Source organism: Giraffa tippelskirchi, chromosome 2 (genome assembly GCF_054371585.1).
Source record: "Giraffa tippelskirchi isolate mGirTip1 chromosome 2, T2T-mGirTip1v1.2.pri, whole genome shotgun sequence".
NCBI classification, from domain to species: Eukaryota; Metazoa; Chordata; class Mammalia; order Artiodactyla; family Giraffidae; genus Giraffa; species Giraffa tippelskirchi.
In genome coordinates, this window is record NC_137276.1 from 73169267 (window position 1) to 73192764 (window position 23498).

Here is a 23498-nt window from a genome sequence, read left to right on the forward strand (position 1 = left end):
TTGTGGTTATAAGCATAGCAATCTGATATTTCTCAAGTCATGTGTTGTGTAAAAGTCCTCATGTTAATTATTCAGCTATTAGTTCTTAGCTCCAGTCCACCCTGGCTTCTTGTTATATCAGGGGCGGGAGGAGGGGAGAGCTGATGTTTATTAAAGAGCAGCAGTTTATTCTCTTGCTGCTTCCTATCTGTTCGTGTTAGCATCAACCCAGCATTGGCAGTTGATTCTGGTCCAGCTTCTCCCAGAACTTCCAGAGCCAGCCTCAATGTACCCATCAGAGAGCAGCACTAGGTGGGCAGTACTCTCTCCATGGAGGTCTCAGCTCCAGCTCTGTGAGACCTTCTTCCAAGCTTGCAGTTTTAATAACCATGTTTACTTCCCTTTGTTCTCCTTAGTGGTAGTGTCAGTGCCTGCAGTTATTCCTTGGCATTAGCTTAATATTTTCATTTTGCTTTCCTCTAACACCTATTTAACCAAAGCCCTGCATTATATTTTCTTTGTTAAAATACTCAATATGATTTATATTCCTCACTGACCCTGACTGATACAGCACTTTAATTTTCAATGAAGTTGCCAAGAAATTGTAGGGTCTTAATAACTGCTATTGAAATTTTATACACCAAAGTAACTGACATTTAGCAAACAGATGAAATTCGTCTTCTGGTTTCCAAGTTGATGCTTTTAGAATGCTGGGTCCATAGTTGACTTTGCCAGTCTATTTAAGGCTTCCTGGCTAAATAGTAATAGATATAAATAAGCTCTGAGGGGGTGATTCATTCATTTACTCCCCAAATTACAATGAATCATGACTAGAGAGACTCCAGCCCCTGAGAAGCCCAAACTTAGAAATCAGCAAAGCTATTTGTGTGAAGTTATAGACTATACCCAAATATCCCCATTTCACAGATGTGGAAACTGAAAGGTTGACTTTCATCCAAGGCCTCTTGCTGGTAGAAGCCTTAGAATCAGGCACTCTTAGTTATAGATATCGTATCACCTAGGCCCTGAACTAATTTCTCTTTCCTTGTTTCCTAACTTTTTAAGTGGCCTCTCTACCCAAGTTCAAAATCTTTGAGTCACTGAAAGATGACTCCACCATCTCCTCCCTTAAATTAGGTCTGCTGATCTTCCTCCAAAGTGTTTCTCCCATCTGTCCCCTACATTTGTTTCCTACAGTGGGTGAGTTTTGTTTAGGCCCTCACTATTTCTTGCTCAGGCTATTAAAATAGCCTTCTGATTGGGCTCTCTGTTGTTGTCCATTTGGTACACTGCTCTTGGAAAAATGTGTCTCAAATATAACTCAGAGAATATTACTCCTCTCCTCAAGAACTATTGGTGGCTCCCAGTTGCCTATAGGGTAACATTCAAATATCTCAGCTGGGAAGATACAGCTTCCTTCAAAATTTGATCTCAGATAGTTTCCCAGCCTTACCTCCTGTTTCTCCCTGTTAGGTATCCTTCATGCCAGCCACGCCTGTACTGCTGATGAATCTGTCTTTCCTCCAGCTAAAGCTGGCATACCTTCTTATCATGAACTCGTCTTTCCCAGCCCCATCTCCTCTCCCTGAAATCCAACCCAGTGCCTAAGATTCAACTCAACTTCCACCTCTTCTGTCCACCCTTTATTGTTTATCTGAATTGAATGATCTCTTCTTCTGCTTTCTGAAATGCCTGTGTAAGGCACAGATGGATAAGGATGAGAGCTGCAAGAGTAGGACAGCTGGCGCTTATGATGGCCTATTCTGTCCTGTGACAATGTATACTATGCTCTTTATTCACATCATCTCATTTAATCCTCATAAATTCATTTGAGATATGAATTTTCTGTTTTACAGATGAGAAAGCTGACTTCGTAAGGTGACATAAATTGTTCAATATCATGGAGCTCATTTTCCGTCTTATATAAATTACTTGTATATCCTCTTTTCTCTCCTCTGAATGGGTAGCTCACTGAGAGCAAGGAGCATTCCTTGTTCAGCTATGATCATCTGTTCCAGGCTTGTGGTGGGTAATAAATCACCAATTTGCTGAAAACTCTCAGAATTCACACGTTTTTCACCAGATTGTTTTGCTTTATTCTTTGGTGGATTTTATTTGATTGGTTATATAACAAGTATATGGGCTTCCCAAGTGGGTGCTAGTGGTGGAGAACCCGCCTACCAACGCAGGAGGCATAAGAGACGCAGGTTTGATCCCTGGGTTTGGACGATCCCCAGAGGAGGGCATGGCAACCCACTCCAGTATTCTTGCCTGGGGAATCCCTCGGACAGAGGAGCCTGGAGGGCTTCAGTCCATAAGGTCACAGAGTCAAACACAACTGAAGCGACTTAGCACAACAACAACATATCAAGCATATGCCTGTGTTCTATGTAATGTAAATGAGGGGAAGGTTGACAAGGAGGAAGAAGTATTTCTAAAAAGACTGGCATAAATTGGTTCCTGGATTCCTTCTGTTATAGTTTGAGAGATGATCTGAGTTTGACGGTGGTTCCTGAAGTTTTTGCTTTAAGGAGTTACACTTGAATTCAAGAGCACTTTCAATTCATAAAGAAACTGCAGTGAGTATTCATCATGCAAAGACTCCTGAAGGTCTGCTAATGATCACTTTGTTTTCTAAGTTTGAAGTTTTGTATATTGGCATATTCTTTTTTAAGAACAGGGCATTGCCCAATACACAATGAGGGAGGCCTGTCTCTTTGGAAATTTTAATGCAGCCAGAGTTTGGGTGGGAATTATTCAAAAACTACTCAAATGACTTATTAAACAAAAAGTCAGGAGCATAGATTCAAGGTCATGAGCTAGAGCCTTGAGGTCAGAAGGAGCTTGGTTCCATTGGAAATAATAAGGCTGACCTTTTAAGAGGGCAGCTTTGTGGAGATGGCTGTATAGATAACACCTCAGGATTCAGTGCAGAGGGACACATTTTTGGTAAATGCATTCAGTTGCCTTTTGCTCCGATTTCAGAGCTGCGAGAGCTGTGGGAAAACGCTGCTCCCGAATTTGAGATGGCTTTCAAAGAACCAAGGGCTCCTTATGCAGCCCCACTTCCGGGTGGCCATTTCGTATTCTTGTGAGGGGCCCAGGGAACAGAGATGGAAGTGTCTGAGATGCGGGGGAGGAGGGAGGAAGTTCAGGAAAGAGTCCAGGGTAATCAGACTGCTTGTCAAACAAGTGGAGGAGGTGGGGAGCAGGGGGAGGGTGTTTGAGGGTCAGCTATTCACCATTTATCTTTTTTTTTTCCCCTGAGTACCTTGTCCAGGAGCCATTTCTGTGATCCTTGATGAGGGATGGTCACTATAATGAAATCCTCCCCTTTGTGCTTAAAGACACCACAAATGGCCTGTCCCTAGGTGGGGACCTGAGTTTGAAGGATTTCCTACTCTGGGAATGAAGTCCTATTGCTCTCTCCCCACTGCCCTGGCTTTGGTCAGAGTTGTTCTGGGTCATAGATATGGCAGAGATAACTGGTCACCATGGGATTGTACCCTCTTCACCAGCATTACTGTGCTCCTTGACTGCCCCATAGCTCACTGGGCTGCATGGACACAGACAGCTCAACCTGCATTGGCAGTCTCACTGCCCTGGCCACTGAACAGTTGTTCAGGCCCAGGTCCAGGGAAGCCAGGGATGCTGATCTGCTGGCCAACACCGGGTAGGGAGATCCTTCCATTGTTGGCCCCACAGATAGGCTGAGCAGGTTTGAAGAATGCAGAATGGCAGGGCAACTCTTTATTATTAAACAGTTATTAAGTGACATGGTGTCACTTATTTGTTATTAAGTGACATGGGGTCATTTCTGAGAGTAAAAAGGGGCAGTAAATTATAAATATGTTGGGGCCACAGGCAAAAACTTAAATTGTCACTATACTGAAAGCTGGAATCACTATACCGAAAGCTACCTTGGTCTCAATTAAATTTAACAACATTTCGTAAGCACCTTTGCACCAGTCATTGTTCCCTTCTGTAATTGGGCACAGACATGTCCACAAGTAAATAACATGATAGGGTGTTAAGTGTGATGATGAACAAGAGCAGAGACCACAAAAGGAGGGTGAGGTTACCATCTGGGGCAGTGACTAGGGGAGTGGATAGGAAGGGTTTCAATCAAGGAGTTTTGAAAGACCAATATTTCATAGACATATAGATGGGGGCAGGGATTCTACAAGGAGAGAACAGTAACTGTGAAGTCACAGATACTTGAAATACACAGCACATTGGAGGGATTGTTAAGAAGTGTGGCATTGATGGAGAGTTAAGTGTGAAGCAGGAGTGTCGGGAGATGAAGCGAAATGGAAGCCAGATCAGAAATGGCCCCATAGGCCACGCCAGTCAGCTTGGACATATCTGCAGGACTGGCAAACTGCAGCCCATGGGCTCAATCCAGTCTACTGCTTGTTTTTGAAAAATGAAATTTTAATGGAATACAGCCAAACTCATTCATGATGTATCATATATGGCTGCTTTTTACACTACAACAGCAGAGTTGAGTAGTTACAATACAAACTACATATGGCCTATAAAACCTCAAATGCTTATTCTTTCTTTGCAGAGAAAGTTTGGTGGGTGACCCCTGGCTAAAAGTCATGGTAGAAACACTGAAGGGCTTTAAGTAATAGTATAAACATAATCTCTGCTGGAGAAAGATCTTATGGAGTAGGATGGAGGAGAGAGTTGTTGGAGAAGAAAGGTAGGAACCTATATCGATAGACTTTTAGTCATGCAGTTAACCTTTATTGAGGGCTCACTCAATGGTCAACACTCCAGCAGGCTGGGAACTCAGCGATGAATACACAATCCACTCCTCACAACCCCCATAAATCAGACAAGGAAAGAAAAGGATCTGGACCACGGCCGTAGAAGTGAGAATGGATAGGAGAGGTTTACAGAGATGGAGTTGGAGATTCAGGGCTCTAGATTTGGGGCAGGTGTTGATGGTACCCTTCTCTGAAATGGGAACACTCCAGGAGAAGTAGGTTTGCTTCCACTTAGCTCCTCCCTGGCCTCCTTGAACTAACTGCATTTGCCCTGTTAGATAACACTGTTAGGAGCCTTCTAAAGACATAGATGTTTTGACTGGATTCAGCTTTATCTGATACTGATACCTGGACAAGAACGAATTTAATAGAGTGTACACCATCCTAATTCATTTTCATCCAGAAAAGAGCCAGACCCTACATAAATCTGGAGGAAAAGATCCCCCAAAGGTTCATGGGAAACCAATGCTACAGCTACTTCCCCAAGCTAGTGGGTAGAAGGGACTGACTTCACCATGCTGGTACACTCAGTAAGAATTGGCTTCCTGGAATATAGTAGGTGCTCAACAAGTGTTCATTGGATGAAAATCTGAGATAGAATCACTTAGGGTCCTGGCAAAAATAGATGAAGCCTCAAGGGCTTCACAATCTGTTTGGTGGAGGGTCTGTTACAGAGGTGAGGGCCAGTGAGTGGAAGCGCTGGGAATGGTGACGCAACGAGATACTAGCAACAGTGGAAACATCTCCTCTTCTCTTCTCAACCTGAGGGAGGGGAAAGGTGTTACTAAGCCCAGTGAGTCAGAATCACAAAAGAGCAGGGCTGGGCTGGGGCTATAAGGAATTTCAGCCACACAGCCTAGTGTGGAGGGAGGAGGGCAGAAGGGGCAAATGGGAGAGTACAGACACCAGCCCCTAACTCCTTCCTTCTGACCTGCTGGTGTTTCCATTGACTTACCCTCATCAGGAGCCTCAGAGCAGGGTAGCCAGGACTCACAGTGGGTAGTGGCCATCCTTTCAAGTACACAGAGCTGGGAAGAGAGGAGCCTCTTTTTGATTTATTTTAGTTTTGCAGAATTTGGATCTCATCACACTTGTACTATTGAATTACTAGTGGCAATATTGAAGTGCTTGTATAGGCATATCATTATTTAGCTAAATAGATATTTACTGTTTATATGTTCCTGCTAGTAGGTCTGACACTCCTAACAAGTGCTAGGTGCTTAACTGCGAGTCATGGATAAAGATAGTTAGAGATTCCTCACAGATAGAGCCATATGTGAGCATTTTTGTACAGAAAGCTCTCTGTGTATTCCAGTAGCATAGATTAATGGAAGTGGAATCCTGTGCCAAGGGGAATTCACAGTTCACATTCTGATAGACAAATCTGCTTTCTAAAAAGGCCAATATACACTCCAAAAAGGCTCTCAAGTATTTGAGTTTGTCCATTTCACCATACCGTCTTTCTCCTCGGTCTCTGGTGAGGTTAAGCATGTTTCCATATGTTGATCAGTCCTTTGTAATTTTTCTGCTGTGAAACATAGTGGTTTAGAGCTGGTGTTGGAAGCCAAGACTGCTTTGTGAATTCAGACCCTGTCTTTGCTGTTTTTCTGCTGTGTGACCCTAGATAAGTTATTTCCCCCCATTCCTCATTTGTGAATTGGGGAAATGAGGCTATCTACCCTTTGGGGTTTTGGAGATTGGTAAGTGCTTAAACCTCTGGAGAAGGGCATGGCAACCCACTCCAGTATTCTTCCCTGGAGAACCCCATGGACAGAGGAGCCTGGCAGCTACATGTCCAAAGGATCTCAAAGAGTCAGATGCTACTGAAGTGACTTAGCCCACACGCACTCAAGTGCTTAGACACACCTAATGTATAATGAGTATACTGAGTTTGATGTAAGAATTAACTGTCATATTTGCCTACATCATTTGTCCATTTTTCTCTCCCATTGTTATTGACAAGTGATTAGGGCTGAGGGCCATCGGGCAGAAGGGGGCCCATTTCTGCAGCTCCTGTTCTGTTTCTGAGATGGTCTGCTGTCCCGATAACACGACCCTGCACTGACATGGTAACATTATTTCCTACCTGGATCACAGACAGGGGCGCGTTTTGAGCAGGGAATATGAGTGTCTTGGTTCTCCCCGTGTCTTTGGGGTCCTGAGCTGTCAGAATTTGACCCGAGGTTCTCCCATGGTCTATGTTTCCCTGGGGAGGGGCAGCCAACTCCTGTGTGTTCACTGCTCTGGGCAAGCCACTAGGCCTTTTGAGCTGGGCCAGCCTTTTTTCAGGCAGCCGCCAGGTGGGACTGCTCGGCTCTGGGCCTGTGCTAGGCCGGGTGCTCTGTGTACTCACTCGCAGCGGTGGCTGCGGGCTGTGGTTGTGGCTGCCTGAGCTATTGCTACTGTTGGGGAGATCACACGCCCACAAGGGGAATGCCTCAAGTTGCTGAAAATATATATATATATATATTTGAAGGAGAAAGAGAAGAGCTGCTTCCTTTGTAGGCCAGCCTCACAGTTATGCAACTTTGACTGTACGTTTTCTGAATTTCCATGCAAGTGAAGGTCACCTTCAAATAAATTGAGATTCTTCTATCATAGTCACAGGAAAATTCAAGGGTATAAGCAGGTTTTAGGTGTTACTCGGAGATGAATGTGTGTGTAGAGTTCTACAGGGAGACTGAGGCTTACACGGGCAATGCAGGAAGTCACCGTCATACCACCAGTATACCCGTGAGTTCCAGCACCTGCATCACTCTCTTTATTGATGCCACTTACATGCCAGGAATTGCCTGACGTGTCCGCTCTCCTTCTCATAATCATAGAGCAAGGAAGATATTATCCCAATTTCAATGATGAGAAAATTAGAGTTCAGAAAGTTGAACTGTCCTGAGCAAGATTCGTAAGACAGAATATGGCAAAGTCACATTTTGAAAACAGATCTTTCTGATATTATCAAAGTTTATTCTTTTTCCACCTCCCAATGCATAGAGTTGGAAGGGACATTAGAGTTTATAATTTCTCTGTGCCCAATATCACAAAATTAGTTACTGGCAACATTGGAACTAATATCTTCTATCTCCTAGTCAAGTACGTCTTCTAGCAGATGAGTTTGTTCCATAAAAGTCTTAGCTAAAAAAACTACTAGATGAATAAGCAACATATGAATAAATCAAGAGTCAGCTGGAGAAGTAGAGAGTGATTATAGGTTGTGGATTCAGACACTTTGGTTCTACCACTTCCTAGCTGTGTGGGCAAGTTATACAAGCCTCAGTTTGTCATCTGTAAAATGGCAATAAAGTAACACTGACATAAAAATACTGCAAATGAGTTAATATAAGCCATATGGCATGTAGTAGGTAGTTAAATTATCTGTCCCTAGAAGAGTGATTTTGAAATAGTGTTGGATCCAAGACTTCTTTTTCTAACTCAGGTTAGCTTGAAAGTGAGATTTGGAAAGGCAGGACTGTTTGTTGAAACTGGAAGTTATGTAATGTTTAGTTAAGAGCTCAGGCTCTAGAATCAAGACTATGCATTCAAATATCAGCTCCATCACTGGATAGCTTTGTGACCTCGGGCAAGTGACCTATTCTTTCTGTGGCTCAATCACCCGCCTATAATTGAGAATAATTATATTCATCTCATTAGTGCTGTGCATGGATTACATGAGACAATGCAGGAAAAGTATGAGCATGGTGTATTGACACAGTAGATTCCCACCAAATGATAGTCATCATTTTAATAATTAGGAAACCTAGAATCTGAGAGTGGAATGTATATTATACAGTAATAATAAATACAAAAGCTGAAAGATCTGCTCTGTGGATTCAGGGTATCTTTCTAAAATAGAAATTTACTGTCCTGTCTATATACAACTTGATTTTGGGGGGAAGCTATAATACCAATTGATACAATTTGGCCAATCATTTAACAAACAGGCTTTTTAAAAGTAAGCCATCATTTGACTGAAGACAAACAAAAGGGAGAACTGCCTTCTACACACTAGAGAATTTTTACTACTTTTCTAGAGAAAAATTGAGCAATATATGAAAAATCTTAAGAATGTGTATGCTATTTGATCCATGCTTTAGCTTTACTTAAGTAAACAGTCAAGGATGTCCACAAAGATTCATTTATTTTATTTACCCCAAAAATATTTATTAACTGCCTACTATATGTCCATACTAGGCTCTGGAGGTAGCATAGAGGAAAATGGAGTCACAGCACAACTTTCATGAAATTAATAATCTAGAAGGGAAGATCACTGTGAGACAAAAAATTACATAACAAATTAATTAACCATAACTATGTTAAATGTAATGGCAGAACTGTGTAGGGACTGTACCAACAAACAACCAAGAGGCCTGATCCAGCCTGGGTAGTCTAGGAAAGCTTCCTGGATGAAGGTACATTTTGGCTGATATCTGAGAGACAGCATGCTTGAAGGAGCACTTCAGGCAGATGAAGAATCATATGACAAGGCTGTGATCCCTCCAACTGCCATGTGGCAAAGGATTTGGAGGAGAGTGAGAGGAGCCTGGTTGGAAAGCTTCAACCACACATATGTCCATCATGCAATTATTTATAAGAATAAATAACTGAAAAACAAAAACAAAACACTAAATGTCTAACAATAAAGAACTAATTAAATAAGTCATGGTGCAACTATTCAAAGCAATAAAATAGCTGTACATAGCCCCCTGTGGCATAGAAGAAATGTGTGATATATTGTATCATGAATAAAATTTACACAACTGTAACGGGCTTCCCTGGTAGCTCAGTGGTAAAGAATCTGCCTGCCAACGCAGGAGACTTGGGTTCCATCCCTGGGTTGGGAATATCCCCTGGAGGAGGAAATGGCAACTCATTCCAGTATTCTTGCCTGGGAAATCTCATGGACAGAGGAGCCTGGTGAGCTACTGTCCCTGTGCAAAAGAGTCAGACATGACTTAGCAACTAAACAACAAAAGCACTGTACAATCCTGTTTTTACTGAAGAAAGATAGTATGCATGGGCATAGAGAAATGTGGGAGACCGTTTGCCAACCTGTTAACAGTAGTTGTCTCTGGATGGTGGTATAATAGGATTTTTCATTTTCTTCTCTTTTGTTCATACTTTACAGTGACCACACAAACACACAGTATGACTGTTACTTTTTAACAAGAAACATTGTTTTTTAAAGGTTATACTAGGTTGGCAGTTTAATATAGTAGTGAAGTGTAGGGACCTCCAGAAATGTCACTCGGTTGTGGCTCCACCCACCTCAATACTTGGACCTCTGGTATATTTCTGTGAGCCAAACTTGCTTCTCTGCAGAGTACACTGTGATTCTTATGAGCATTAAATATCGTAAGGCTGAGAAAGTGCTTAATACAGAGTCTAGTCCATTAGTAAAAGCTCAACAATGTTAGCTGGTAGTATTGAAAAGATATACAACCAACATCTACAAACATTCACTCCCAGAAGAGCTTCTTAAGGACGCTTGGTTTTACATTTAGGACAGTGTGAGGAGAAGAGGGTCACAATCTATAATCGTGATTGCTCACGTTGTACCTGCTTGGATAAAGCAGGGAGAGGTGAGGGAGAGCACCCAGAAACAGAGTGGGTGGAGCCAACAGAAGGTTTCCATGGAAAACCATGAGACTGGCAGATTCCCTCCACAGCCCACCCCCAATTGCTCTCCTCCCCTCTCTCTACCTCCTACCCTTTCCTCTCACTTTTCTCCCACCACCTCTTTCCTATTATCTCTGCTGAACTGTAAATTCTTTGGGGCCCTTGTACAGGTTGAATGTCAGCTCCTCACAACCAGTACCTACTGCTGTGTTGTAAACAGCTACTTCCCCCTTGTCTGTTATAAGCTGGGTGACTTGTTAGAGAGGCCCTCCACTGAGTGTGATATTAAATAGAAGTGGTAGTGGTGGTGGGGAATAGACAGATGCAAGAGATATATCAGGGAAAATAAAAGATCAGCAAAGGACGGAGAGAGCACAAACTTTGGAGTCAAACAGACCTGAGTGAATCCCAGTTCTACATTACTTTTGTTTAAAAAATTTTTGTTTACTTTTAGCTCTAATTTCAGGCAAATTCTTTAACCCCTCTAAGCCTTTCTTTCTTTCCTCATTTAAAAATGGAGGTAGTATTGCCTACCTCCTTGCCTATCCTTTATTGTGCCCATCTTTGCATGAAATGGTTCCTTGGTGTCTCTAATTTTCTTGAAGAGATCTCTAGTCTTTCCCATTCTATTGTTTTCCTCTATTTCTTTGCATTGATCACTAAGGAAGGCTTTCGTATCTCTCCTTGCTATTCTTTGGAACTCTGCATTCAAATGGGTATATATTTCCTTTTCTCCTTTGCCTTTCGCTTCTCTTAATTTCACAGCTATTTGTAAGGCCTCCTCAGACAACCATTTTGCCTTTTTGCATTTCTGTTTCTTGGGGATGGGCTTGATCCCTGTCTCCTGTACAATGTCACGAACCTCCGTCCATAGTTCTTCAGGCACTCTATCAGATCTAATCCCTTGAATCTATTTGTCATTTCCACTGTATAATCATAAGGGATTTGATTTAGGTCATACCTGAATGGTCTAGCGGCTTTCCTTGCTTTCTTCAATTTAAGTCGGAATTTGGCAATAAGGAGTTCATGATCAGAGCCACAGTCAGCTCCCGGTCTTGTTTTTGCTGACTGTATAGAGCTTCTCCATCTTTGGCTGCAAAGAGTATAATCAATCTGATTTTGGTGTTGACCATCTGGTGATGTCCACGTGTAGAGTCTTGTCTTGTGTTGTTGGAAGAGGGTGTTTGCTATTACCAGTGAGTTCTCTTGGCAAAACTCTATTAGCCTTTGCCTTGCTTCATTCTGTACTTCAAGGCCAAATTTGCCTGTTACTTCAGGTATTTCTTGACTTCCTACTTTTGCATTCCAGTCCCCTATAACAAAAAGGACATCTTTTTTGGGTGTTAATTCTAAAAGGTCTTGTAGGTCTTCATAGAGCCATTTAACTTCAGCTTCTTCAGAATTACTGGTCGGGGTATAGACTTGGATTACTGTGATATTGAATGGTTTGCCTTGGAAACGAACAGAGATCATTCTGTCGTTTTTGAGATTGCATCCAAGTACTGCATTTCGGACTCTTTTGTTGACTATGATGGCTGCTCCATTTCTTCTAAGGGGTTCTTGCCCACAGTAGTAGATATAATGGTCATCTGAGTTAAATTCATCCATTCCAGTACAGTTTAGTTCGCTGATTCCTAAAATGTTGACATTCACTCTCACCATCTCCTGTTTGACCACTTCCAATTTGCTTTGATTCATGGATCTAACATTCCAGGTTCCTATGCAGTATTTCTCTTTACAGCACTGGGCTTTACTTCCATTAACAGTCCCATGCACAGCTAGGCGTTGTTTTTGCTTTGGCTCTGTCTCTTCATTCTTCCTTGGGTTATTTCTCCACTCTTCTCCAGTAGCATATCGGGCACCTACCAACCTGGGGAGTTCATCTTTCAGTGTCCTATCTTTTTGCCTTTTCATGCTGTTCATGGGGTTCTCAAGGCAAGAGTACTGAAGTGGTTTGCCATTCCTTTCTCCAGTGGACCACATTTTGTCATATCTCTCCACCATGACTTGCCCATCTTGGGTGGCCCTACACGGGATGGCTCATAGTTTCACTGAGTTAGACAAGGCTGTGGTCCATGTGATCAGATTGGTTAGTTTTCTGTGATTGTGGTTTTCAGTCTGTCTGCCCTCTGATGGAGAAGGATAAGAGGTTTATGGAAGCTTCCTGATGGGATAGACTGACTGAGGGAGAAACTGGGTCTTGTCTTGATGGGCAGGGCCATGCTCAGTAAATCTTTAATCCAATTTTCTGTTGATGGATGGAGTTGTGTTTCCTCCCTGTTATTTACCAATGGAACATTTCATGCAAAGCCTGGCACAATGAAGGACAGAAATGATATGGACCTAACAGAAGTGGAAGATCTTACTTAAGAAGAGGTGGCAAGAGTACACAGAAGAACTATACAAAAAAGATATTCATGACACAGATAATCATGATGGTATGATCACTCACCTAGAGCCAGACATCCTGGAGTGTGAATTCAAGTGGGCCTTAGGAAGTATCGCTACGAACAAAACTAGCGGAGGTGATCGAATTCCAGCTGAGCTCTTGCAAATCCTAAAAGATGACGCTGTGGAAGTGCAGCACTCAATATGCCAGCAAATTTGGAAAATTCAGCAGTGGCCACAGGACTGGAAAAGGTCAGTTTTCATTCCAGTCCCAAAGAAAGGCACTGCCAAAGAATGCTCAAACTACCTCACAATTGCACTCATCTCACACGCTAGCAAAGTAATGCTCAAAATTTTCCAAGCCAGGCTTCAACAGTACGTGAATCGTGAACTTCCAGAGATGTTCAAGCTGGTTTTAGAAAAGGCAGAGGAACCAGAGATCAAATTACTAACATCCATTGGATCATCAAAAAAGCAAGAGAGTTCCAGAAAAACATCTACTTCTGCTTTATTGACTATTCCAAAGCCTTTGACTGTGTGGATCACAACAAACTGTGGAAAATTCTGAAAGAGATGGGAACACCAGACCACCTGACCTGCCTCTTGAGATACCTGTATGCAGGTCAGGAAGCAACAGTTAGAACTGGACATAGAACAACAGACTGGTTCCAAATCGGGAAAGGAATACATCAAGGCTGTATATTGTCACCTTGCTTATTTAACTTATATGCACAGTACGTCATGTGAAATGCCAGGCTGGATGAAGCACAAGCTGGAATCAAGATTGCCGGGAGAAATATCAATAACCTCAGATATGCAGATGACACTACCCTTATGGCAGAAAGCGAAGAAGAACTAAAAAGCCTCTTGATGAAGGTGAAAGAGGCAAGTGAAAAAGTTGGCTTAAAACTCAACATTCAGAAAACTAAGATCATGGCATCTGATCCCATCACTTCGTGGCAAATAGATGGGGAAACAGTGGAAACAGTGACAGACTTAATTTTGGGGGGGGGGCTTCAAAATCAAAATCACTGCAGATGATGACTGCAGCCATGAAATTAAAAGACGCTTGCTCCTTGGAAGAAAAGTTATGACCAATCTAGACAGCATATTAAAAAGCAGAGACATTACTTTGTCAACAAAGGTCTGTCTAGTCAAAGCTATGGTTTTTCCAGTAGCCATGTACGGATGTGAGAGTTGGACTATAAAGAAAGCTGAGCACCGGAGAACTGATGCTTTTGAACTGTGGTGTTGGAGAAGACTCTTGACTGCAAGGAGATCCAACCAGTCCATACTAAAGGAAATCATTAGTGAATATTCATTGGAAGGATTGATGTTGAAGCTGAAACTCCAATAATCTGACCACCTGATGCAAAGAACTGACTCATTTGAAAAGATCCTGATGCTGGGAAAGATTGAAGGCGGGAGGAAAAGGGGACGGCAGAGGATGAGATGGTTGGATGGCCTCACCAACTCAATGGACATGAGTTTGAGTAAACTCTGGGAGCTGGTGATGGACAGGGAGGCCTGGTGTGCTACAGTCCACGGGGTCACAAGTGTCAGACACGACTTAGCGACTGAACTGAACTAAACTGAACCTCCTTGCCTATTGTGAGGATTAAATGAGGCGAGGTGTGAAAGAAAATACCCAGTGTGGTGCCTGCCATCCTATTTGGATTAGTTTTCTTTCCTCCTCTCCAGGATTTTGAGAGTGGGGTTGATGTAGGAATGGTGGTGTCCTTCAGAAAACCAGGGAAGCAGAACACCAGCTTATTTTGTTGGTAAAGATGATTTTGACTTTGGGCGTGTTGACTTTGAGATGCTGTTAAGACAGTCAGTTGAAAATGAGGGATAGCAGAAATTACTGAACCATCTTCATGGTTTGTGTCCATCGTTGTAGGTGTAGATAGGAGATGAGAGCTGTGAAGGAGAGCAGATAGAGGAAAAAATGAAAAACAACATTCAGAGTTAAAAATTGTGGAGAGAGCAGCTTCAAAGTTGATACAGGGTGATGAATGGATGAAGTTGAGTGAAGGTCAGAGTCACCAGAGTTAGGTCAAGAAACTAAAACCTACACTTGTTTTGTCACAAGGAAAAAAATCCTTGAGATCCTTCAACATAATCTACCTGCCAGAGCCAATGTAAATGCTGCCCTCTCTGAACATCCCTGGCACATTCCCCTCTCTGCGCTGTTACTCACTATCCAGGAAGCTCTACCAAGATGGTGACAGTCCTTCCAGGCCCAGTACAAGTCTTACTTCTGTGACTATTTTCTCCCATCTCCAGCCCACCAAAATCTACCTCTCCTGCATCTAAATTCCTAAAGCATTTATTGCCTACTGCTTTTTTTAAAAAAAATCATTTATTTTTTATGCCCGGGATGGGAAGTGGATTTTATCCCACATTCCACTACTGGTCAATTCCCAGTGGCTTCTCAGAGAAGAAATCTAAGACATTTTCCAGATCCAGTGGGAAGAAGCCGTGATTGATATGCATGTCTGTCAAGAACTCTGGAGTGGAAATAGTGGCCCATGTGCTGGATATTTGCTGGCCATAATAAATGACTATCTTAATTTGAGTTCCCCAGAAGAAGATGCTGAGACAAAGGTTTGGGTGCAGGGAGTTTGTTTGGGAAATGAATCCTAAAACCACAGATGACACAATGCAGAAGATGAGACAAAGAGGGAGAGAAGGAAAATGTGGGTTACCACTGGAGTATGCTACTTCTGAGGACTCTCCAGAAAATTGTGTTGTCTGCTTCAGCACCCTCCCCTGGAGTGTGGGAGCCTGGGCATTGATCCACCCACTCTCACCCCTGTTGACTGATGGCTGCCCCCAAGGGTGCCAGAGCAAAACCTCAGGCAGAAAATAAGTGCAATACAAACACCTGAATGAGAAGTTGACAGAATGTGATAAAGGGTCTCTCCCAGGTGAAGCCAGGTGAAGATAGACTGAGCATCCACAGGTCTGCTCCAATGGCCTGGTCATGCTGCTTTCTTAGTGCTTTTCTTCTAATTTCTGTAAGCTGCTTGAAGGCAGAGTCCCAGGAAAAGCTTATGCACAATGCCTAAGACCTAAAAAATATTCAGTCAGTATAAAGTCAATTATTGTTGATTAGCCTGTGAAGAGAGAAAAGGGAGGACAATTAGATTCATCATTTGCAGTTTCTTGTTTAAAGCCCAAGATTGTGCTGATTGAATTACCTCCTGTGAAATCCAGCTATTTGGCCAGAGCAGCATGCTAATCTAGATCATTTTCATCACACAGATACCACTCAGAAGTCCAGAAAACCAGACAGCACGCTCCCATGAAAACAACTCTGGGCTCAAAGAAAAGATGGGGGATGGTTTAATGAAGGCACTTAGAGACTGCACTGTCCTGCAAATGGAGCAGGATGAATGGTCCTGCGAGGCCTCTGAAAGGGCATCTTTGAGATGGAGACCTGGGTCATCTGATCACAAAATATGTATACCTTTTATATTTTAAAACTATCCTTTGAAGTAAAAAGCACCTCCTCTTTCAACTTGCTTGGATAATAAGTGCCAACTAAACAAAATAAAAATGCTTTAAAGGTGTGCACCCCTGTAGTAACCTGTACCAGAATCTCATTGCTATGAACTGAATTATGTCCCTACAAAATTTATATGCTGAACTCTAATGTGACTGTGTTTGGAGATAAGTCCTAAACGAAATGTGTGTGTGTGTGTGTGTGCGCGCGTGCGCGTGCATGCGTGCATGATCAGTTGCTTAGTCATATCCAACTCTTTGCAACCCAAGGACTATAGCCCACCAGGCTCCTCTGTCCATGGAATAATACTGGAGTGGGTTGCCATGTCCTTCTCCAGGGGTCTTCCCAACTCAGGGATCAAGCCTGTGTCTCCTGCATTGGCAGGCAGATTCTTTACCACTGAGCCCCTTGGGAAGCCCTCTATAAGGAAGTAACTAAGGTTAAATGAGGCCATAAGAGAGGGGCCCTGATCTGATAGATTAGTGTCCTTAAAAGAACAGACAACTGCTGGTGCTCTCTGTCTCTGTCTGCCTCTCTCTTTCTCTTTGTGTCTCTGCCTCTTTCTTTCTCCCTCTCTATCTCTGTCTCTCTTCCCCTTCTGCTTCCTTCATCCTCAACAGTAGGGACACAGCAATAAGCCAACTACCAACAAGCCAGGAAGATATCCTTTACCAGAAACTGAATTGGCTGGCACATTGATACTGTATCTTCCACCTTTCAGAACTCTAAGAGAAAAACAGTTTCTGATGTTTAAGTGACCCAGATTGTGGCATTTTGTTGTGGTAGCCCAACTGACTAATATAACCACTCTAGTCCCTTTCCTAACGGTTCATACTGAAGTCCCAAAAAAGTGCTACCAAAAAGAGTCTCATCTGAAATTCTCACTACGATTTCCATCACAGCCATGCAGGGGAATCTGGCCAGGAATTTTTATGTGCATCCCAGAATCAGAGAAGTGAGGTTCCCTAGGATTTAGCCCAATGCTTAGTCACAGTAGAAGCTCAACAAATATTTGATGGATGTAACCTTGAAGCATCCCATGTGTAAGATCAAGTAGCTAACTCTTGTCCCAGGGCTCATTATTCTCTTCAACACTGCATTTTCCCCAATGTCACATAGTATAAGGTACTAAGAAATGGCTTCCCAAAGCTACCTGAAGTTGTAATTTGAGTTCAAAATCCTAGCTGAGTGATTTTGGGCCAGTTAAAGTATAAGTTTGGGTCCCCAAAGAAAGCTTCAGATCTAAGTAGTTTATTTGGGAGGCGCAGGAAACACCTATGTGGTGGTGGGAGGACAACAGAGAAAGGAAGACAGTTGTTCGGTTTGTGTTATCAAGCAGGTTGCCTCTGTGGGCCACTGGAGTTAATCCTCTTGCAGAACTCTGGGGATCAGGGTAGAACACATGCCTCAGAATTAAATCGCCACCCTGCTACTGAGGGAGCCTCAGAGAATTTATACACCAGCTCCTGCCAGGTACTAGCTGATGGCTGCTCCTCGTGGATATTTATTCCCCAACTCATCTGGCATGCCAGAACACAGCAAACTCTAGAGGCCAGCGGAAGCTCTCAGGCCAAATTTTGGCATTTGGTAGTTGAATTGGTAGATGCTGGAATAGTGAGGACCAAGGAGACATGGGTGGGACACAGACAGTGTCTGCCATCTGGAAAAGAAAGACAAATACCCGAATACCCAGTTCATTAGATGAGTTGATATTTGTGATGTACTTGGAACACTGGATGGTATACAAATGCTCTGGATGTAGCAGATTGTATTTTCCATACACAGACACAGAAATTTTCTGGTCCCATATGCTCTTCAAGAACCCTGCCATTCCCTGTTAAGGGCTGGAGTCTACTTCCCCTTCCCTTGGACTTTATGACTGCCTTGATGAATGCAATGCTGCAGAAATGAAGGGAGGATTTTATGACTGTCTTGATGAATGCAGTGCTGCAGAAGTGAAGCTTCTGGTTTCCAAGACTAGGTCATATGGGTCTGCCTGTTACACTGTCTCTGTCTGTCTCTCTTTGTATATGAATATGTACACACACACAGACCTTGGGAGCCTCACTCTGAAGCTACCACTCTGGAGAGATCACATTAAGAGACAACATAGGAACAGAGAGAAATAGCCAAGGAACCTCAGCTATTGGAGTTGTTCCAGATCAGGTGCCTTTTGGGTGAGCAAAGAAGGCTTTGAGATGATCTCAGCCACAGTTGTCTTACAGCCACAGTCACAGGAGAGACTCTGAGCCAGATGTGCCCAATTAGACTGGACCTGAATTTCTAATCCACAGAAACCATGAGAGGAAATAAACAGTCATTGTTATTTTAAGACACTAAAATTTGAGATAAATTTTATGTAGCCATAGTAACTAGAACAGTGATTGATAAACAAATACAACCTCACCTCTTCTACTCACAATTCCTCCTAAGATATGAAAGGAAACCTTCATATTCTGGATATCAGATTGTAACAGATGGTTTTAGCACAAGTTCATGTTTTTCCAAAAGTCAGATTTTCACAATGTTGATATGGTAAGGTTTTATGTTAAAGTCGATATGTGCAAAGGTTAGGTTTAGTCCTGGGCTGGACATTGTGGTGATTCCTCAGTACCCACTTTTCTTATATACCATCTAGGAGCAGCTTGGTTGTTTGATCATTCACCTCCGACTTGAGAAGTAAGCTATAATGATCTAAGCCTTCAGGAAATCCCAGGCCTCTTGCCAATGATTGGACCACATAAGTCAAGCATAAGATAGTCAACACTTGGCTTTCCCCTAGAATTGGTTAGGGATGGTATCATCAACAGTACGTGCAGTACTTTTGCTGGGGATTCTTGGACATAGAAGCATTCTTCTTCTGGAGAGTATTGGGTTTATATTGCAAACCATTGCAATCATTTTGCTAGCATGAAGAAAACCATCCTGAGGATGGAATAAGTACACAAAAGAGGCAAGACTGAAAGAATCACATAGTCTAGAGCCTTGGTCAAACCATGCCTAAAGCCCAGACTACAGCTGCGTTTTCAGGTATGGGAGCCAAGAAGTTGTCTTTATTGTTTAAACCACTTTGGTATGGATTTTCTCTTGATGCTGCTTTAGTCACTAGTGTCTGACAATTGTGACCCTACGGAATATACCCTGCCAGATTCCTCTGTCCATGGTATTTCCCAAGCAAGAATACTGGAGTGGGTTGCCATTTCTTTCTTCAGGGTATCTTCCTGACCCAAGTATTGAACCTGAGTTTCCTGCATTGCAGGTGGTCTCCTGCATTTCAGGCAGATTCTTTACCACTGAGCCACCAGGGAGGCCATGGATTTTTCTCTTACTTATAACCAAAACTGTCCTAATTAATTTAGGTATCAACATATCAGACTTTGTAACTAGAACTAATCTATTAGTCTAGTGACTAATGTCACTAGAACTCTTCTCCAGAGGTGGAAGAGAGAAGCAATATTTAATCTATACAAAATTTCCTAACATTTTCTTTGGATATATTTCTATAAAACCTTGAGTTTTTCCAAGAAAATAGCTACCATTTTCCTGGCTCCATCTTGGGTGTAAAACTGTGTACACATTCTGATAGTACTAAGGAAGGCTTTGCCCCCAGCCTCTCTCCTAGTTTCTGGTGGCCTCAGAAATTCCTTGACTTGTGGATAGCCATTTTCTCCCTGTCTTTTCATATCATTTTCTCTCTCTGGGTATTTGTCGTTGTGTCCAAATTTCCCACTTTAAAAGGACACTGGCCATATTGGATTAAGGCCCATTCCAATGACCTCATTATAAACTTGATTGACTCTGTATGGACCTGATTTCTAAATGAGGTCACATTCTGAAGCACTGGGCATTAGGACTTCAACATATCTTTATTAGGGGACCCAAGTTATTCTATAACAGTGTGGGCAGAGGGAGTTGTGGGAGAGGGTATACATGAAAATGACAAGACATCAAACATAGGAAAATTAACAAAAACAATTTATCAAACACAATTTTGGAGTCATTCATATGTAAGAAGGCCTTACTTTAACTTGTAGGAAAGTGGAAAGCACAGGGTTCTTGACAGAAGACATGTTTCTTGGCTGAGACATGGTGATGAGTTGAAAGAATCAGAGCCAGGTTCCTGAAACACAGAGTCTGTGTTGCCTTTATTTTTTTTTCTGGCCTAGATGTTTCCATTACAACAATCTCTGTTTTGTTAGGTCATTTTTTTTTGAGGGAATACACACAAAGCTTTGACTTATATTATTCTCATTGCATCCAACTGAATGAAATTTATGAAGCTTTTTGCACAGTGTGTTCATTGTTTGGATTGGGATAATTGAAGTGTCAGGAATATTTGCTTATTGAAAACAACTCCAGAAGGCCCTGATATGCAACCAGGCCAGGGCCGCAAGGCATGCCACACTGGGGACAGCTATGTCCTGATGCCTTCCATGGCAGGAGCATCTTCCCAGGTAAATTAATTTCACACCTTGGGAGGACCACTGGATTAGGATTCAGAGGGCTTTATTTCTGATAGGAACTTCACAGTTCACTCGCTCTGTGACTGTAACTTTGAATAAATCATCTAATTTCTCTGGGCTTCAGAGTTAAATAGACCTGAAGAACATGGTCTTATCTACTTCACAGGGATACTGTGTAACTCAAAAGGGATAACCTATGTGAAGACATTTTATGAAGCAGAAAATGTACAAATGTGTATTATTAATGATAAAAGTAATTATTTCTACTTCTACTCAGAGGATGATATTTAATTAAGCAACTATAATGGGCAAAAATGTTCTAATGATTCTCCCTTTTCTCCCCAAGAGCTGTCTTCCACCCTTTTCTGCTCTGCTCTGTGTTCTGGGAGATTGAATGCTACAGGTTGCATTAACTAGACCTTCCTTATCTTGTGGCTTCAGGTTGAGTTTGACCAATGAGGAGTCAGAAATGAGAAGGTAGGAGGGGAGAAGGATTGGGGTTATTTACGCCTCTTGCTCTCTCCTTGGCCATCAGATGTTCGGTAGTAGCTCTGTTCCCCTACAGCCACAGCTCTGACTGGATACCTCTTCCACTCCTTTAGCCCTCACTGGACTCCAGGTAACACCTCTCTTCCTCTCTAGGTTGAGGAGGATAACAGTCACCACTGTAACTGATCCTAATGCCTTGTCTCTATAAACGGTCTCTTCATTACTACTTTTTGGCCTTTTGAATGTGCCATCTTCCTGAGGGCGCTTGACTGTAGCTATCCTGACCAAATGTGGACACTATCTCCTTTTTCTGAGTGAATGACTGTTTCTGTTCTCTCAGATGGACTACGTTGTCTCTTGTCTTCAGCCATTGGGCAGGTCTGCAAAATGATTCTTCTCTTATAGAAATGAGCATCTTTGTATCTTGAAGGATTATTGAGATTTGGAGGTCTTTGCTATTTCCCATCAGCAAATGGGAAATGGATGCTTTCTTTAGATTTAGGAGGCTAGGTTCCTGACTAATCTTTCTCTGGTGCTCCTTGTCCCTCCCTGAGTTTAGGTGTTCCTTGAGTTCAGTCAGTCCTTCTCTCATGTTCATCCACTCTGTTCTCAACCAGCCCACAGGGAGCTTATCCAAGACCTTTACCTCTAGCCTCACCTCCTAGACCTGTGTCTCGTTTGGTGAATCGCCACGTGGATCACAGCCTCTTCTCTTTTTTGCTCCTTGCCCCCAACTTTCCTGTTTTTCTTCATGCTGCCCAGGCTTGGAACCTTGACTCATCCTTAGCATCTCTGTTTGCTCCTTATGTGCAAGCAGGCACCTTCTTTCTTCTGAATACTTCTTTCATTCCTTTTTGTACTCTCATTGTCTCAGTTCAGACCTCTCTGTACTTCCTGAATTTCTGTCCCAAGATTTCCAATTGGCCTTCCTTTCTACAGTCTCTCTCAATTTAGTACAGTCCACAGACTCACTGTGCTAGTTTTCCTGAAACTTGGCTTTGGTTGTCCCCCTTCTCTGTATGAGCTTCGCTAACTCTCTGCTGCCTTCCAGACAGAATCTGAACTCCTGATCACCGCACTCAAAGCAATGCACAATCTGCCTCTTGACCTATTTATTCCCTGATAAACCCTCTTTTATCTCTTCACTGTCTTCTAACCATACCAGGGGTTTTGCAGCCTCCAATCCAATGCTCACCTCGGACCCAGCTCCAGGAGCGAGCTCTCCTGCCTAATTGTGTGAACACCACCTATTTGTCACGATGAACCCTGATGCTGCTTGCTCTATGACACCTTGACCACCGTGAACCACAGTGGTATTTCTCTCCTGTCAAACCCTCTGTGAAGTCCCAGGACATATTTGCTAATCTGAATTTCAACTCCTGAGGGCACTGTTCACACTTATCATTTAAGAATGATATATCATGTTTGGGTTACATGTGTCTTGCATGGTAGGGTTAAGATTCACTATTTATTGAATGAACAAATAAGTACCTGGAGTAAGTTAGCTTTTTCTTTTTTTTTTTTTTATAAATTTATTTATTTTAGTTGGGGGCTAATTACTTTACAATATTGTAATAGTTTTTGCCATACATTGACATGAATCAGCCATGGGTTTACATGTGTTTCCCTTCCTGGACCCCCCACCCACCTCCCTCCCCATCCCATCCCTCTGGGTCATCCCATTGCCCCGGCCCTGAGCCCTTGTCTCATGCATCGAACATGAAATGGTGTTCTGTTTCACATATGATAATATACATGTTTCAATGCTATTCTCCCAGAACGTCCCACCCTCACCTTCTCCCTCAGAGTCCATAAAATTGTTCTATGCATCTGTGTCTCTTATTCTGTCTCGCATATAGGGTTATCGTTACCATCTTTCATGCTGATTCATTAAAGGGTTGGGCACTCACATGTATTTTGACTATTAATGGGTCTGTGGTGCTAACATCACATGCTTACTCAGATAGGCTCTGGGTCTAAAAACAAACAGTGATGTTGATGATGAGGATTATGATGAAGGTGATAAAATAAAAATGACTACCATTTCCATTCATTGAGTACTTGTTCTGTGCTAGTGCCTCACATACATGATCTCTTTTTATGCTTATAATCAACACGAGGTATTATTTTTTTTAATATATGCACACAGTTTTATATATATTGCAGCATCAAACCATGTAGGGCATTCACTCTTACTTTATACATTCAGGTATATTTGAAATACTTCTTAAAGTGGCAAACATATATGAATGTATAAAACAAGAGTAAATGGTGATACTAAGG

The 23498-nt window shown here is 42.4% G+C and overlaps 1 protein-coding gene across 8 annotated transcripts in view; it reads left to right on the top strand.

Moving 5' to 3' along the window:
* Positions 1–23498, top strand: part of LOC145537959 (uncharacterized) — a 475282-nt gene that overhangs the window by 116615 nt on the left and 335169 nt on the right. The window contains exon 3 of one of the 8 annotated variants that reach the window (XM_081569006.1): positions 2460–2558. The exons of the other annotated variants lie outside the window; for them this stretch is intronic. The gene's annotated coding sequence lies outside the window, so the exon portion shown is untranslated. The remainder of the gene's footprint in view (positions 1–2459; positions 2559–23498) is intronic. 8 annotated transcript variants of the gene reach the window in all.